The sequence below is a fragment of the Mirounga leonina genome, unplaced genomic scaffold (assembly GCF_011800145.1).
Source record: "Mirounga leonina isolate KUSES-001 unplaced genomic scaffold, KU_Mleo_1.0 Mir_118, whole genome shotgun sequence".
NCBI lineage: Eukaryota > Metazoa > Chordata > Mammalia > Carnivora > Phocidae > Mirounga > Mirounga leonina.
In genome coordinates, this window is record NW_023270277.1 from 6,319,068 (window position 1) to 6,337,487 (window position 18,420).

Below are 18,420 nucleotides of genomic sequence, written 5' to 3' on the forward strand. Positions count from 1 at the left end.
CTAATTAGGGTCTACCTGGCCAACCGCAACCTGCAATCATGAGCTCACAGCTGGCTTCCTATTATTCCCAGTCCTGCCGGGACTCCGCCACCTCCCTCATAAATGGCATTTGCCTTCCTTGATCTGCATAAACAAGAATTCTGTTTTATTCAAACAGCAAAATTAATTGAAGGAGGTACTCTGTACAATGCACTGTGCTCGCACCTGATGGTGGAGTCAGACAAGACACACACGTCCCCTGATGTCAAAGAGTTCAGGACACAGTGGGGACATGGGAGAAGACAGTTGAGTGGCACCCAAAATAGTGACCTGGACACACATGCTAGTCAAAGAAGTCTTCCTGGGTAAATCCATTCATGAACTGGGCAGGTGAACAGAAAATGGAACAGGACACAGTGAGATGCCTTTTTACCCACCATGATAGTTAATTTTATGTGTCAATTTGACTTGGCTAAGGGGTGCCCAGATAGCTGGTAAAACATCATTTCTGGGTGAGTCTGTGAGGGTATTTTCTGGAAGGGATTTGTATTTGAACCAATAGACTCAGTAAAGATCACCCTCACCAATGTGAGTGGGCATTATCCAATCCATTTAGAGCCTGAATAGAACAAAAAGGTGGAGCAAGGAAATTTAATAGATACACTTTAAGAGTACATATAAAGGAGATGCATACACATAGGTAATGTGAATTGATACAAAAAGGAGAATAAGAGAATGCACACAGGACTCAGGACAGAGGTTACTCTTACGGAGGAGGGGGATGTGATGGGGTGGAGGATGCAGCTGGGGGTAAGCCAATGTTAAGGCCTTAGAGTTCAGCTTGGACAGTGGCTTCACAGGTGTTTACTCCATTCCTTTAAAATGGGCAGCAGGTCAGGGGTAGGTGCTTGGAACCATTGGAGCCCAGAGCACCGAGGGCCCACACCTGGCCCTTGCCTTCCAGAATCACTGCGTTCCATGGTTTCATCTCCCAAAGGAGAACAAAGGCTAGGTGTGAGCAGGAGGGGTTGGTGGCTATAATCCAGCACTCGTCATATAGGGCACGAATGAAGAAGGGGAATTGTTTCCTATCGCACCAATCTAACCATCCCTAATTGGTACCTCTGAACTGACATACCTTTCACTAGAACAGGGTAAGTATTCGAGGACTGGAGCAGACCCCACCCAGCTTCTAGAACATTGACCTGGTGTGAAGGTGGCCCCTACAAGGGCCCCCAGGGACCACTCTGTGTCTGTAGAGATCATGGCCTGATGTCCTAACTCAGGTCACCTCCAAGGGCCCTGTGGTCCGACTAGCTCCCACCTCTAACTAACGCCCTAGACCTCTGACTCCCCAAGCTTCTGGCAAGTTCTGCAGCTTGGGCTGCCTTCCTCAGACGACTGTGCCTCAGAGTGTGCAAGAACCACAGGACACTCCACACCCCTCCTGCCCCTACAAACATAAACACCCCCACTCAGCCTCACCTCCTCCCCTCACCACCTTGACCACACCCTCTCCCAGGGCCTTGCTCCACCAGCCCTTCCCTCCCATCTTCAGCCCTAAATCTTCTCATCTCTCTCTCTAAAGACTCCTTCCCCTCACTCAGCCTTTACACATGCTCAGCTCTTGGCCAACCTGACAAGGAACACTCCATAATGATCATCCAGTTTCCTCCCCTTTCCTTCCACACCTCTTCAAAGAAAAGCCCACACTCCTGGTTGGGTTTGCCCTTCTCCGGTACTCAACTACTCGCGATCTGAATTTTATGCCACCTACCCACTCCCAACTCATTTCCCATCGAAACAGTTCTCAGTTCTGCAAGGCCCTTTGGCAGGCCCAATACAGTAGAACACCTTCAGTCCTCACCTTTCCCGCTGTGCCTTCCCGAGCTCTCTCCTCAAACTCACCGCTCCACCCACCTCCAAGGGCTCTTGGGCCTTTCCCGCATCCCTCTTGGACTGTTTCTTCTTGGATGCCTTCTTTCATTTGGCCCTAAATGTTGAAGGGTCTGTCTTTGGCCCCCTCTTCTTCCCTTCCACTCACTCTCCTAGGGTAATTTAACTAGTAGTTGATTCAACACCATCTGCTGATGAGTCTCAATCCTGTGCCTACAGGTACAATGTTCCTTCCCTCTGGTCATAGCCATCTGATGACCTACATCACCTTAAGCTCACATGTCAAAAATGGAATGCGTTGGGCGCCTGGGTGGCTCAGTTGGTTAAGCGACTGCCTTCAGCTCAGGTCATGATCCTGGAGTCCCGGGATCGAGTCCCGCATCGGGCTCCCTGCTCGGTGGGGAGTCTGCTTCTCCCTCTGACCCTCCTCCCTCTCATGCTCTCTGTCTCTCATTCTCTCTCTCTCAAATAAATAAAATCTTAAAAAAAAAAAAATGGAATGCGTCATTCTCCCCCAAAACTGTGTTTCCTCTTCTATGTTCTCCCTCGGTGGGCGCTGCACCATCCCATCCCATCTGGGGTCTGTTCCCGATTTCTGCCTCCTGCTTGCCTCCCCCTACTACTGAATCAGGTACCAAGTCCTAGTGATTTTACTTCCTAAGGATCTCTTCTCTCCATCCCTCCCATTGCCCTAAGTGGAGCCTTAGCCTCTCCAGCTATTCTGCTGAAGTGGCCTCCTTATCCCCGTACCTCCCCAGTTTCATCCTCACTGTAGCCTGAGTGCGTTTCTGCGCCCAGGCTCTGGCTACACCACTTTCCTGCCCTACCCCCTCTGCGGGAAAAGCTTCTGCACTGGGTGTTGAGGTCCCCAGGGGGTCTTCCCCGGGTCTCCCTCAGCTCCCTGACTTCTGCCCACCCTCCTCCACCACAGAGCTGCTCCCGTGACGTCTGCTCCATCCCACACGCTCAAGGCTTCCCCGGCCCTGGGCTCCTGGGTGTCTCCCCTCGCCACCAGACAACTGGCCTACTTTAGGAAACAGGCTTTCAATATTTTGGCTTCTATTTCGCGTGTATGAAATTGAAGCCATGGTTCCATTTTAGATTTATTTATTGAGCAGACATTTCTCATACTTCTGTGGTTCCATATCTCGTGCGTTGTATGGCAACACATATCCAATATGTCAGAAAGCAAAACACAAAAAACATAAAAAAGAAGAAAACAGAACTGCATATTTATTCTAGCATTGGAGCAAAGATACATTTCTGGCTCTTGAAAAAATTGAGCCTATCATCAGGCAAGATAGATGGGTTTGAATAAATACATCTTTGTGCGACAAAATTCTGCAAAATGTGCATTAAAAAGAAAACAACACGGAAAATGTGTCCCTGATACAACAACAAAGAGCTTATTAACAATTATTAAAATTGGTAGAACTGTGGGACGCCTGGGGGGCTCAGTTGGTGAAGCGACTGCCTTCAGCTCAGGTCATGATCCTAGGGTCCTGGGTTCGAGTCCCACATCGGGCTCCCTGCTCCACGGGGAGCCTGCTTCTCCCTCTCCTTCTGCTGCTCCCCCTGCTTGTGCTCTCTCTCTCTCTGACAAATAAATAAATAAAAATCTTAAAAAAAAATTGGTAGAACTGCGTAATGTTCAGATCTGGATGCCCCTCCAAGAAGTGAGAAAAAATGTCCAGGTGGTTAACTCAGGAGTCACTGTCACATCCCCAGGGAGCCCAGAGTGGCCTAGAAAGAGCCTCAGATGAGGGATGACTCAGAGTCCACACATGCAACTCACTTAATGAGCCCACATCTGTCCCTTTGTAGGTAAAATGGATGTGATTGTACCTACTTTGCAGGATTTTTATGAGGATAAATTAGAGGGCCTGTCACTATAGTAAGCATTCAAGAAATGGGATTATTATTATTATCAGAGAGTAAAAACACACAGCATTACTGTCAATTAAAGATATAGAAATCATGACAATTTAAAGGTAGCATGGCCTATCTATCAAAGTAGCAAAAAGACACCCAAATTCACAGAAATGTTTGAACAAGAATATTTATAGCAACTCCATCCATAATTTCCAAATCCTGGAAAGAGCCCAGGTGTCCATCAGTGGATACGCAAATCGTGGTATATTCATGCAAAGGAATACTCAGCAATAAAAAGAATGATTCACTAATAAATGCAGGAATGTGGGTGAATCACAAAATCATAATGCTGAGTGAAAGAAGCCTTACACAAATGATTTCATAATGTATGATGCCGTTTATATGAGATTCTGGAACTCTAGAGAAAACTAATCTATGGTAGAACAAATCAAAATACAGATTGCTTTTGGAGGCTGGAGTCACGGAGCGACAGGGAAGGGACATGAGGGAATTTTCAGGAGTGATGGGAATGTTCTGTATGGTGAGAGGGGTCTGCGTGTGTTTTGTCCAAACTCAGCAAAGGCACACTTGAGATCTGTGCATTTCATTATATGTAAGTTTACTTGACAGAGAGAGAGAGAGAGAGCAAGCATGAGCAGGGGGAGGAGCAGAGGGAGAGGGAGAAGCAGGCTCCCCGCTGAGCAAGGAGCCCCATGCAGGACTCAATCCCAGGACCCTGGGATCATGACCTGAGCCGAAGGCAGACGTCTAACTGACTGAGCCACCCAGGCACCCCCCATTATATGTAAGACTTACCTCAAAAGGGAAAACTATAAACAAATATGGAACTCTGGTTAATGATATGCAGGCAGACTAAAGTACTTGAGGGGCGGGAACTGGTGTCTGCAATTTACTTTGAAGAATATAAAAGAGAAAAATTCTTGGATGGCTGGATGGGTAGATGTGTGATGAAGCAAATATAGTGGAATGTTAAGGGTAAAATCTGGGTGGTGAGTGTTCACTGTAAAATTATGTCAAATTTTCTGCGTGTTTGAAATTTTTCATATTAAAATATTAGGACAAAAAAGAATTAACATTTATAGGACACCAGTATCCAACCTTGTTCATCAGAATTGCCGAGTGACCAGACCAGGCTCAGAAGGACAGGTGTTGTGAAGGTGGTCAATCTGGGGTGCTCTACTCGGCACTTCTGAGCTGTCATGGGTGTGAGCCCGTCCTTCCTCAGCCAGTCCTCATTGCCCTGGGCAGCTGCTGTCCTGGCCCTGGGAAGATGACACAAAACACAGGGGAAGAAAAAAGGGCGAGAGGACCAGAGGGGGGCAGGGTGTCATGGGGTACCAGACACAACTCCGCTGTGAATGTTAGTTTTGAGTTCAGGATATTTATTTATTCATTCATTCATTTTTTTATTTTAGAGAGGGAGAGAGCAGGGAGAGGGGCAGAGGGAGAGGAAGAGGGAGAGAGAGCAGGCTCCAGACTCAGCACAGAGCCCAACACAGGGCTCGATCTCACGACCCTGAGATCATGACCTGAGCCGAAATCAAGAGTCGGACACTTAACCGACTGAGCTACCCAGGTACCCCCAGGAGTTTTCAATACAGTTCCAGACTAGTGACTTAGGGAGCCAGGCTCTGCCATTTCATCTCCAGTGTGTGACCTCCAACAAGTCATGGGGGAGGACGAAGGAAGAACAGGGACAGTCACTCAGGATGATGACCAGGTCTGGAAGTGGCATGCATCATCTTCATCTTCTGTCCGCCAGAACGCAATCAGTTGCCCCCATCTAACTGCAAAAAAGGCTGAGAAACCTGGTCTTCTTGTGTGCACGGGAGGAAAAGAGGTGTGAGCAGCTGACTAGTTTCTCCCCCCACCCCCTACACCTCAGTAGCCACCAGTCCCAATCCCTGCACGCCTAATCTTTACCCCGGTTTTGTTCTGTTTTTCTTTTCCATTGTCCTATTTTTAACATGTTGCAGACATTTATTTACTACGTTCTTGTGAGTCCTCCCCGACAAGTCATGTCAGCTCCATGAGGTTAGCGGTTTTGTCTGTTTTGCTCACAAACCCAGAGGAGTACCTGATACACATACTTGTCAGAGAGACATTCCCTGGCACTTTCCTAGCACCGCGCATTTCCCGTGCCTCCTCTCCTGCTCCGTCCTCTCCCCATCACCTGCCTGCCCATGGTCTGTCCCTCCTTCAAATGTCAGCCATGTCCCTCCTCCTTTATGAAGCCCTCTGTGACCTCCTGCCCTCCCGCAGACCTGATCATGCCCTTCTTCGTGACACAGTCACACCTTGTGCCAAGTTCTACTATGTGTTTGTCCCGTTACTTCCCAGTTGTGAATTTGTGGGTCTTCCCAATGAGACAGTGAGCTCCACCAACGACTGGCCATAGTAAAGACTTCATGCTGTCAGTTGAATGAATGGATGGATGGATGGATGGATGGATGGATGGATGGATGGATACTTGGATAGGCCAATATATCTTCATAATTTGGACAGTCTTTAAAATGCTTGAAACCTGGGGTGCCTGGGTGGCTCAGTCGGTTAAGAGTCTGTGGCTCAGGTCATGACCTCAGGGTCCTGGGATCGAGCCCCATGTTGGGCTCCGAGCTTGGCAGGGAGTCTGCTTCTCCCTCTGACCCTCCCCCTGCTCATACTCTCTCTCTGTCTCTCTCTCTCAAATAAATAAATAAAATCTTTAAAAAAGAAAAAGGAAATAAAATGCACGAAACTTGAATATGAACTGGGTAGTAGATGATAGTGTTAAATTTGTTGGGGGTGATAATGGCATTGGAGGGCGCAGCTATGCATGTCAGAAAGAAATCCCGAATTACTCACCGGTGAACTCAGAAGATGTCTGAGATTTGCCTTACAAATTAAAATTTAAAAATGCGTTGGAGAAGAAGGATAAATGAAACAAGATGGAGGAAGGCCAATAACTGTTGAAGTTGGGTGGTGAGTACCTAGATATTCATTATACTGTTTATCTCCCTTTGGGTTTGAAGTTTCCTTAATAAAGATTAAAAGCAGGTGAAGCAATAAAGCCACCTATACTCTGCTCAGTTCCTTGGATGCTGCCCACCCTCAGCCTAGGTCCAGATGTGGCACATCCCACCTTTCCGGTCCTCACAGGAAGCCATCAGTGTAAGGACAATGAGGCACACCCGAGAGGCAGAAAGCCAGCCTGCACAACTTGTCCCATTTCCCAGGCGGCGTGTCCCTGCCCACGGAGGAACGAGGACAGCTGCGCCCTCATGCAGAAGAGAAGCTGCCCAGGGTTAGCGCAAGCATCCTTCTAGCATGTCGGGGCTGGCGAGGGGTCTTAAAACCCACTTAATTCACCTCTGTTCTGAAAGAAATCCGGGAATCCAAGGTTGAGTGATAGAAGAGCAGCAAGAACAGAATGAAAACCCTCGTCTGGGGTCCCTTGAGCCAGCTTTTCTCCCCCCAGTCTCTGATCTATCTGTGAAGAGCGTCTATGTCTTACACACCTTTTTTTTTTTTTAAGATTTTATTTATTTAGAGAGAGAGAGAGAGAGCAGGGGAGGGGAGGGGCAGAGGGAGAGGGAGAGATCATTCAGGCAGATTCAGGGCCGAGCGCAGGGCTTGATCCCAGGACCCTGAGATCATGACCTGAGCCCAAACCAAGAGTCGAATGTTCAACCGATGGAGCCACCCCGGTGCCCCTCTTATATACTTTCTCTTCTCTCTACCCATCAGAGAGGTAGGCCTGGAAAATGGACTCCTCTGTGCTGATTAGGTGGTTGAATATTTGTAAAATAATTAAATGTGGCTCACATAGGCAATACAACTTCCTAAAATTCATCAAATTAAAATTCAGAGTCCCTTGGAAAGCTATGAGTTTACGCATAGGTAGTAGAAAGTGCATTCGTGGAAAGACGAACCCAACTGAAAAGCAGAAACCTCCTTGTTCTCTGCCTTCTGCGCACAGGTCAGATGAGACCGGCCAAGCAGTCGGGTGTGTTTTAAATAGATCACTCAGCATTGTTCTACCATCAACAGCTAGCATGCCCTCGGTGTTCATCATCTGATGCTCCCGACAATCCTAACATGAGAATCATCAACCCCATCTACAGATACAGAGCATGAGGCTCACAGAGGGCCAGTGGCCTGCCGAAAGCCCTGCGCCCAATAAAGGTTTGAATCAAGTCTATCCAAATCACAGCATATCCTCTTTCCACTCCACCCAGCTGTGTTTGGAGAATCTGAATGATTTCGGCCAAATTAGGATCACCCCTAAAGGAGCCAGAGACAAGGGCTCCAGTAGAAGTTCCTTGCTGTAACAGGTGAAGCGGCCATTCCAGGCTCCTGCTGGACCTGGACCACGGGGCCATAGGCAGGCGGTCCCTGCTGGCTGACTCTTGGATGGCATAACTCCACATCCACCGTCCAAGCCAAACTGTGCCAATCGGAGGCCTGAGCCCAAAGTGTCTTACTCTCTTTTCACCTGTACCTCTGGCCGGCACAGCAGAGAGGAACCCAGGGAGAAGGCTACGGATCTCTCACTCCGCTCCTCCAGGGATGTCCTTGGGGTGGGGGGGGAGTGCGTCTCCAGCTCGCCTCCTGCCTGCTTCTTGATGAGCACCCCTCTCCCCAGCCTCACTCCAGCCCGATGCAGACGCACGCGCACACACACACACACATACACACACACACACAGTGTCACAAGAAACCAAAGCCCAAGCCGACTCACGGTTTACTCAGTATCATCCTGGAGGGACCTCCGGAGACCACATTTGGCTCCTGGAAAAGAATGACATAAAATAAAGGATAAATGAGAGCATGTGCCCACACAAAAATCTATACACAAACGTCCAGACTCACACTGGCCGAGACAGCAGAAACAACCCAAGTGTCTATCAGTTGATGAATGACAAATGCATGTGGTGTGTCCATACAGCAGAGTGCTACGGATGAACCTCGAGAACATGGAGCTCAGCGAAAGGCCACGTACTGCATGATCCCGTTTGTAGGAAATATCCAGAATAGGCAAGTCCACAGAGACGGAAAACAGACTAGCGCCTGCCCAGCAAGGGTGTGGGGTGATGAACATGTTCTAAAATTAACTGTCATGATGGTTGTGCCATTATTTGAATGTAGTAAAAACCGCTGAATTGTACACTTTAAATGGGTGAATATATCATAATCAAACTGTAACCCAAATTAATGAACAAATGCTAAAGTCTCCTAGACCTTGAAGGAGATGCTGCCTCACGAGCATGTTTCTCTTTCAGAAGTCTCGGGAAACATGGGAGGCTAAAATACACGAAACAGGCTCTCTTTAGACAATCTTGCGGAGTGACCCATCACAAAAGCCCTCAGAAGACCCTGCTCGGGGAACACAGTGAATACAGGTGTGCAGGAGTGCCTGCCACAGGTGATAGGATCTGGGATGGGGGTGCCGGGCAGACCAGTCCCTCCCAGTCATGAAACGCAGGCAGGTCCCTTAAGCCACAGCTTTATCTGTTAAATGGAGAGAGAATGGAATAGGGTCATGACATGAATGAAATCACCTGCGTGCAGTGTGCATTCAGACAGGTGACTGCTACTACAATAATTATGGTGTCATCCAAAGGGAAGACCTGAACTGAATTGGCAAAACTTGGCTGACAAGAGGGAAGCATTCATGTATTCCTTTTATTTTTTTTTTTAAGATTTCTTTCTTTCTTTTAGAGAGAGAGTGCGCGTGGGGGGGCAGGGAGGGACAGAGGGAGAGGAGAGAGGGTCCCAAGCAGACCCCGCACTGAGCACAGAGCCTGACTCGATCCCATGACCCCAAGATCATGACCTGAGCCGAAACCAAGAGTCAGACTCTCAACAGACTGAGCCACCCAGGTGCCCCCAAGCATTCATGGATTCTTTTAGGTCATTCATCTCAGCATTTCAAGCATCCAGAGCATAGAGATTCCGGGCTGGTCCCCAAGCTGAGCAGGGTCTGTTGCCCTCTGGCATGAAACCTCAGAACAGTAGAGGCAGAACTGCCCAAGCTATCAGTGAGTCACACGGACACGTCACACCAGCCCGTCACTCATGTGGCCTCGCCCAACACTTTGCCCTGCATTATCTCGTTTTTATGTTTTTTTTAAGATTTTTCTATTTATTTATTTTACAGAGAGAGTGAGAACACAAGCAGGGAGAGGAGCCGAAGGAGAGGGAGAAGCAGGCTCCCCGCCGAGCAGGGAGCCCAGTGCGGGGCTCGAGCCCAGCACCCCGGGATCATGACCTGAGCCGAAGGCAGACGCTTAACCATCTGAGCCACCCAGGCGCCCCTGCATTATCTCGTTTTTAATCATCAGCTGTGCGCTGAATCTGCACTAAATGCAAAGCCCTGGGCTGGATCCCACACAAGGTTCAAAGGGAAAAGTTCAGTCCCTATACACGAGGAGCTCAGAGCAAATCAGTGTGAGGTAGGCAGGCCTGTTGCATGTCCATTTTACAGATGAAGCAATTGAGTCCAAGAGAGGCTCAATGACCTGCCCAAGGTCTCAAAGCTATTTTAGGTCCTGGCAGTGTTGAGACTAAAGCCTAAAGGTCCTGAATACCAGCCTCGGGTCCTCTTCCAGTGGCTCTGGGTTCTCTCTCTGACATCAGAGCACAGGTTGAAGACTCTCAGTGGCACCACTTCCTTTGGAAATAACCACACACCGAGGACACGCATCAGGACCGACCACGTAATTTGCAGGGACCAGGGCAACACGAAAATGCAAGAGTCTTTGTCAAACAAGCACTACAAATTTCAAGATGGCGGCAGCAGAGCATGAAACCAAGCTCAAGGCTCTTCTAAGTGCAGGTCCCTCGGTGGCCGCCCGGGTCACACACCCCTGAAGCCAGCCTTGCCCCGAGTCCCTGTCACACAAAGGCCCAGATATGCAGAGCAGACATATCTGCGCAGCTCTGCTCTCTGCCTCCAACAAGGAGGAGAGTCTGTGGGGCTGGGGGCTTGCTCTGACTGCACGTAGCCCTCGGGCCAGCTGACCCAGCGTCCTTCAGCATTTCCGACTTTGCAGATTTGCAATCTCCTGGCTGACACTGCTGACGCCTTCTTCACATGAGAACCCCAGTCTCCTTGCCGAGGTTCAAGGCAGGGATACACAGATCTGAGAACCCTCCCCCCGGGCACTGACAGGGGAAATGTCTGCTCAGAGCTCAAGTGCTTTTGGCAGGGGTCTCAGAGCTTCACTCGCCTTATGCAACTGTTTTCTCCCCCAGAATGTAGTGCAGGCAGCTGTCTTGCAGAAAGCCAAACACTGCAGACCACCAGCTAACCTCTCTTCTGATCCATCAAGCAAGCCTTGTTTTGTCTGAATAATAGGTACATAGGAACTGCAGACAAGCCAGAAGCTATGAGAATTTCAGGCATCAGAAAGCTCATTTTGTTTTAATTAGGCATCAGACCCGAGAAAAGTGAACTACTCAGTGAGTTAGCTGTGAGCCTTGATCAGATCATATTCCCTTTATTACAGTTTGAACTGTGTCCCCTAATAAAGATAGGTTGAAATCCTGACCCCTGGTACCTCAGATTGTGATCTGATTTGGAAATAGGGTTGTTGCAGGTGGATTAAGACGAGGTCATACCGGGGCGCCTGGGTGGCTCAGTCGTTAAGCGTCTGCCTTCGGCTCAGGTCATGATCCCAGGGTCCTGGGATCGAGCCCCGCATCGGGCTCCCTGCTCAGCGGGAAGCCTGCTTCTCCCTCTCCCACTCCCCCTGCTTGTGTTCCCTCTCTGTGTCTCTCTCTGTCAAATAAATAAATAAATTCTTAAAAAAAAAAAAAGACGAGGTCATACTGAAGCAGAACATACTGTTAATCCCATAGGACTTAATCCCATAGGACTCTTGTCCCCATGGATTGAAGAGAAAAAGACACACACACAGGAAGAATGCCATGTGATGACGCAGGCAGAGATAGGAGCAATGGGTCTACAAGCCAAAGGAATGACAAGATTTACCAGAAAACCACTGGAAGCATGGAGAGAGGCATGGAACAGAGCCTTCCTCACAGCCCTCAGAAGGAACCCACCCTGCCCACACTTGTTTTCATACTTTTAGGCTCCAGAACGATGAGAGAATAAATTTCTGGTGTTTTCAGCCGTCCCGTCTGTGTACTTCATCACAGACACCGAGCAAACCAATACATCCTTGTCTGGAACATAACATGGGCCTGGACTAGTGTTCTCTGAAGTCCTTTTCAACTCCACATTTCTGTTACGCTGACCTCGATCACATCCCCACCTTAACCCCAGAAAGAAAATCCTCACTCAAGTCAAACCAACTTCGTTCTTCACTCAGGGAGATCTCTAGAGCCCGGAAACCTGGGGCAACATTCTCTGATGGCGTGCTAAGATCTTATCCACGTGGGACCAACAAATCCATGATGAGAACGGAGATGGGGACTGGGCTGCGGGATCCAGGGAGAAGCTGCTGCCTTCCTGGAGCCTCACGGGCCAGAACCCAGAGCCACAGACCGTCAGTGTCTATTTGCTGGTAAATACAGACACACATCCACACACATGTACACATACCAGTGTGTGCGTATTTGCATACACACACGTGTCGGTGAGCATTTACGTGCATACACACCAGTACACACACACGCATGGGTAAGTGCGTGAGCGCGTGTGTATATGAAATATTTTGGATATAGATACTGGTCATTATTTCTCTCTCCATATGCTGGTATATGTGCATGTGTGTACTAGTAAGCATATGTGTATGTGTCTATATTCATCCTGGTGTATATATGCATATTGGTATGAATGCATGTGTATATATCAGTAGGTATGTGTGTGCATATCTATTTCCTAGGATTACGAAGTACCTGTGTGTGTACTTACTAGTACGTACTTGCGTGTGTTTCCTGGCTCGCACATGCACATGCACACAGAGTGCTTCCAGGGGTACCATACTGCCTCTAGTTCCCAATCCCCAACCCTCCCTTTTGCCCTACACTCGGTCCCTTCTCTGAACTTAATTTGCATTTCGGGGTGCAGGGCTCAGACCCCACAGCACCACCTCCTGGTCACCTTGTATTTCTGGCAGAACCTCAGAGGCCACCAGCACTCTGATGGGAAGAAGAATCCAAGGGGAGACCTCAGGGGGATGTCAGGATCACAGCATTCTCAGATGACCCCAGAAGTCCATTTGCAACTCTAGAGACGGACTCAAAAGGGTCAGAACTGAAGCCAGTGAATCCAAGAGAGTGGGGAAGGCTGACCCCCAAAAGAGTCTGGGTGACCTGGGAAGAGTGGGAGAATCTATGCTGCAGAAGGCAGGATGAGAACTTGCACTTCTGTGGCTTGATGTGTGAGCTGGCCCCAAGCTCCTGCTCAGCCCTATAGCTGACCGTGGCCACGCCTCTGAACTGGACAGTAGCCCAGGGTGCCGGAGAGTTTCCCTTATGGGGTGGGAGGTGGAGGAGAGGTAGTCTAGAGGGAGGGGAGGTTCCAGAGGCGCCCAGGGCTGGGATGCTCAGGGTTCAGGAGAGTGAGCTCGCCCCGGGGGACACTGGAGTGGAGGAGAATTCTAGAAGAATCAAGCCAGGAAACCAGACCCTTAGGACATGAAAAGCCTCTCCCAAGATGGCTCACTGGAACACGGTGGGCAGCAGGTGGGCACCAGGGCGCCCCGGGTCCCACCAACTCCGGCCCTGTGAGTCCCAGGGTTAGAGTGAGCTCCCCACCACCAGCCACCCCTTCCCAGCATGACCAGCTGACTGTGAACAGTCCTTCCTCACTGCAAGCAGGTAGCTGCTTTCCCAGGATTCTGTTCTGCCTTTGGGGTCCTCCCAGGTTAGCGCATTCCTCTCCCAGAAGACAAGCTCCATCTACTTGAACACAACCTGCATCTGCTTGGAGGTGAGTGAGCCTGCCATTCTTCCATCCTCTTCCCAGCCAGGCTGCTGAGAGTCCCAGATCTCCCCACTCCCCTGCACTGGGTCTCAAACCCCATCTGCAAAAGAAAGATGTTAGAGGGGATGGATTCAAAAACCTTCCACTGTTCGGGCGCCTGGGTGGCTCGGATGGTTGAGCGTCTGCCTTCGGCTCAGGTCATGATCCCCGGGTCCTGGGATCGAGCCCCGCATCGGGCTCCTGACTCGGCGAGGAGTCTGCTTCTTCCTCTCCCTCTGCCTCTCCCACTGCTCATGCTCTCTCTGTCTCTGTATCTCTGTGTCTCAAATGAATAAATAAAATCTTAAAAAAAAAAACCAAAACCTTCCACTGTTCTCTGAAACTCAAAAGCCCTCTAGCTAAGAGACTGCCAGCCTGCAAGGAAGCTGATAAATAAGTAAATGTGTGAGCGAAACACCTCAGTATATAGAAGGGAATAGAGTAAATATAGATGTATTCACAGATATATAGGCATATGGTCCACTGACAGGGGCTGGGAGCAGTGAGCCCCTCAACAGCAATGAGCGTACGCATCACCCAGATATTGACTTTAAGTTCTATTCTCCACTCAAGGGAACTGGGGCCCCTTGGAGAACTGGCTGATTCCAGGCCTGGGGCAGAGAAAGTACAAACTGAGCTTTGATATCCTATTGTACCAGAAGGCAAGGGGTGCTCAGAGAACAAGGGGACACGTCAGGAGGACAGAGGAGCCACCCAGGGGCTCTCCGTTGGCCAACCTGAGACAATTTGAGCCCCAGATCGATGACAACCCACTGAGTAAACAGGAAACCACAAGGCCATACTGATATGGATGAATACATTGTGAGTCTGATGAGGAATGGGGTAGTCACACCGTTTCAACATAGCACCCCACAAGTGTTTATGAATTGCAAAGGGGAAAAGAATAACTCTGCAGAGAAGAAGCCTAGCAGAAACCATTTAACCAAATGATCAAAGTGAGCGACATATTAACGGGACTCTCTGAAATCATGTGCCATTTGAATAGCACTTGTGGGATGTTTAACTTGAATCTAATCACGAGGGAGCAGCCGACACACCCAAAGAGGGGGTAAGTCTACAAAATAACTGGCCCGGAACCCTTAAGTGTCAAGGTCACAAAAGGCAAGACAGAGGAACTGCTCCAGACTGAGGGAGAGTCAGGACACCTGAAAGCCTGATGCCACCTGCAAACTTGAGCTGGATCCATCTACTCTCAAGGAACCCTGGGGACAGCTGGCAAGACCTGAATGTGGGGCACCTCATGCCCACTTCCTGATCGGGAGTGACGGCCGTTGTTAGGACCCAATAGGAGAAAGTCCTTACTTGTAGGTCATACAGTGAAGCAGTTAGGGGCGACAGAGTTTCAGGTGGACAACTTACCCTCAAATAGCTATAGAATAAAATATGTAATTTGTGATGAGATTTTTCTATAAATTGGAGATTTTCTTTAATTTAAAAAAATACATGCACACCTTCAGAACTCTGGCAAATTCCCGAAGAGGAGAGCAGGGCTCTTTTCCTTCCAATGAGGAAGTCTAACCAGGAAAAACTTTTTAATTGCATGTACTCAGCACAAGAATCTGGTCCAAGGAGTGGACTTTCCTGGCCCCACCCATGTCTTCCCACAAATGCTGACAGGACAGACTTCAGGGAGACAGGAGACGGGCACATCTGGCAGCCCAGGCCTGAAGAGCATTGGCACTTAAGGTAACATCTGCTTTTACTGAGCACTCACTGTGTGTATGGGGCTTGGAGTCAAATAGACCAGGCATTGAATCTTGGCTCACATTGGCTGGAACTTCGGCAGGCTGCCTCAGAATCCCCTGGGAATCTTTTTCAAATACGGATTTCCACAACCCACTCCTAGAGATTCTGATCAAGTTCACCTGTTTAGTTTCAGTTGCACCTGCTTCACCTATTCCACATTATACTTAGACCAACAATCTGCAGTTCCCCAAATGCAGCACAGTCCTTCTTACCATCATGCTTTGTACACACAGTTCACCCATCCAGAATTTGCTTTCCTTAGCCTGATTGGAAAACTCCTACTCACCCTTCAAAACCCAGCTGAAATGTATGCCCACTTATCAAGCCTTTCTTCATCTCCACTTCCTAGTACTCCCTCCTTTGTCTGACCAGTTTTTACTACATCAGTGTAAAGCATAATTACCTTCCCTTTAGTGAATCTCTATTATGTACTTTGCATTTCACATAAAGTATGTCATTTAAAACCAACCACAGCAGGGACTAATTATGAGCCCCATTTTCCTCTTTACATATGAAAAAGCTGAGCTTAAGTAGCTTGCTCCAGGTCCCCCAGCTGGCAAGAGAGAGAGCCAGAACTCAAACTCCAAGAGTCTCTAGCTCTCGTCATGATTGTCTTGTCTCTGTCTCCTTCCACAGGGTGTGAGCTCTGGGACGTCTGTTCATCTCTGGTCCTCAGCAGCCAGCATAACCCCTGATACACAATCAGTAGGGATCCATAAACACTGGTCCCTAGCTCCCAGGTCCACGCCTCTTTCGGTCACACCAGGCTTTCTCTGGGCTGGGTAAGAGGCAGGGCTAGGCGCCTCTGAGGCTGGGAGGACCTAAAGGAGGCCCAACGTTGTCTCCTAAGGAGAGCATTGGCCTTCCTCAGGGTGCAGCACTCGTATCCACCAGCAGATGGCGCTGCCGCGCCATTCAGGCTCCACCTCAGCCTACAAGGCGCCTAAATTGGGGTGTTTCCATTGGGCGTGTGTCTGAAGCTATGATCGTCATAATCTGTAAAATTCAGAGTTCAGGATGAAAGAATCAATTTGTAGATGACAGAATAAAAATATAGGGAGCATGAAACATACTGAGGCACTTCCCTTCTTGGGGGGAAAATATCCGCCCTGGTTGAGGAGGAGTTGACTTGCTAAGGGTCTAGGGAAACAGCGTGGCTGGGCTCTCTGTTTGGAAAAAAAGTGCAAAAGTGTAGCATGTGACCACAAGCCACTGAGCCACACATGGATGTCCCCTCTGCACCTGGCCCTGTGCTGGGGTGAATGAGACCCCGGTGTCTAGATTCATGGCACAGTCCCCTCAGAACAACCCTTAGTAACGGTATTAAGTGTTGTTGACATATTTACAGATATATTTACATTTGTCCAAGCCCAATTTTAGTACACATGGCCCAACAAAGCATTCCAGATGCAAATTGCTTTCTGGAAAGTGTCGCCAAGGGACCCCTGCTCCAGACACGTCTCTGGCCTGCAGCCCTAATGAACATTTTTAAACACAAAAGCCATCCTATCATTTTGGCTTCCAGGCGCTGTACGTGCTCAGGTTTTGCTTTAAAGTCTGATTATGTGGTAGACATAGCAAATTACAAAACTCTCTCCTTGACCTAACCCTAGCCGGGCTCCCTGAGCCTCCAGACCTCGATCCTATAGGGCCTGCATCACCAGCTGTAGCAAGAATCCTGTTAAGTCAGGTTTAAACCCCCCCCCCCCCCCCGCTCACCCTTGATATCTGAGCAGGTTCTCATCCCCCCTCTGCGCCAGGTGATGTCTGACCCCCCCTGGCCTGCCTGCAGCAAGAATCCTGCTAGGGCAGGTTAACCAGACTCCCACTTCCCCGCCACTGCCCCCCTCTTTCCTCTCGGCAACCCTCCGTCCGCCGGCCCCCACCCCACCGGTGGATAGAAATGCCCGCCTGTCCATGCTGCTTCCAGAATGAACCCACTTCTGGCCCGAGCTCTCTTTTCCCCTCTCACCTTAGTTCCTGGTTAAAATCTATTTGGCCGCTTTAGCTACTGTCCAGCTCTGTTCTCTGACGAGAGGTGAAGTAAAATGCACTTCTTTCGTTGAATAAGGCTTGAAGAGCAAAGGGCTAGTGGGAGGGAGACATTTGACTTCAGGCTGACAGGCTGTGGTAGAAAAGGGTCTAATCAGTCAAACCAAGTGGCAGAACCTGAACTTCCAGTTTCCAGACCCATGGAGCCCAGAAAAAGCTGGCCGGCCAACTCCCGGGCTCCACCATCTGCTGGCTGTGAGGCCTCCAACAAGTCACCTCATCTCTCCGACTAGGCTTCCTCTTCTGTAAAGTGGGGACAGTGGTGCCTGGAAATCATGCTTCACGCGTTAAACGAGACGATGTTTCATGCAACACAGGGCGCATGCTCCATCCGTGACAGGCCGGCCTAGGACCCAGGCCACCCCTAGCCCTCGGTTCTGGTCTCCTCCTGGGTCTGGAACTTTCCCCTCCCTCCTTGGAGGGGTGCTCCCAGCTGCGGTCCTCCCCTGCTTGGCTCTGTTTTCTGCAATCTGGCATTTTCCTGCAGTTTCTCAGAAATCAGCCCATACGACAGAGGCGTGTGGACGCCGGAGACAGAGTTCGAATCCCAGCCGCGCGGCACTGGGATCCATGTGGCCTCTGACAAGTCGTGTGTGACCCCTTCACGCCCCCACGTCTTCCTATGTAAATGAGTCTAACCACACCCACGAGGGTTTTGGTGAGAAAGTGAGAAGAGCCACCTGGTTGGAACAGAAGAAGTGTTGTCGTTCAGGGCACGAGCTCCAAGATTCCCGGCCGTGAATCCTGGCTCCGCCGGTAACTTCGTGACCCCGGGCAGGTGATGTGCCACGTGTGCCTTGGTTTTCTCATCCATAAAATAGGTGCAATGATGATGCGAAACAGTTGTGAATTGGGTTCATCGTTGTGAAGTGCTTAGCCCGGCGCCTGCACGTGATGGGCTCTGTACAAATGTTTTGACA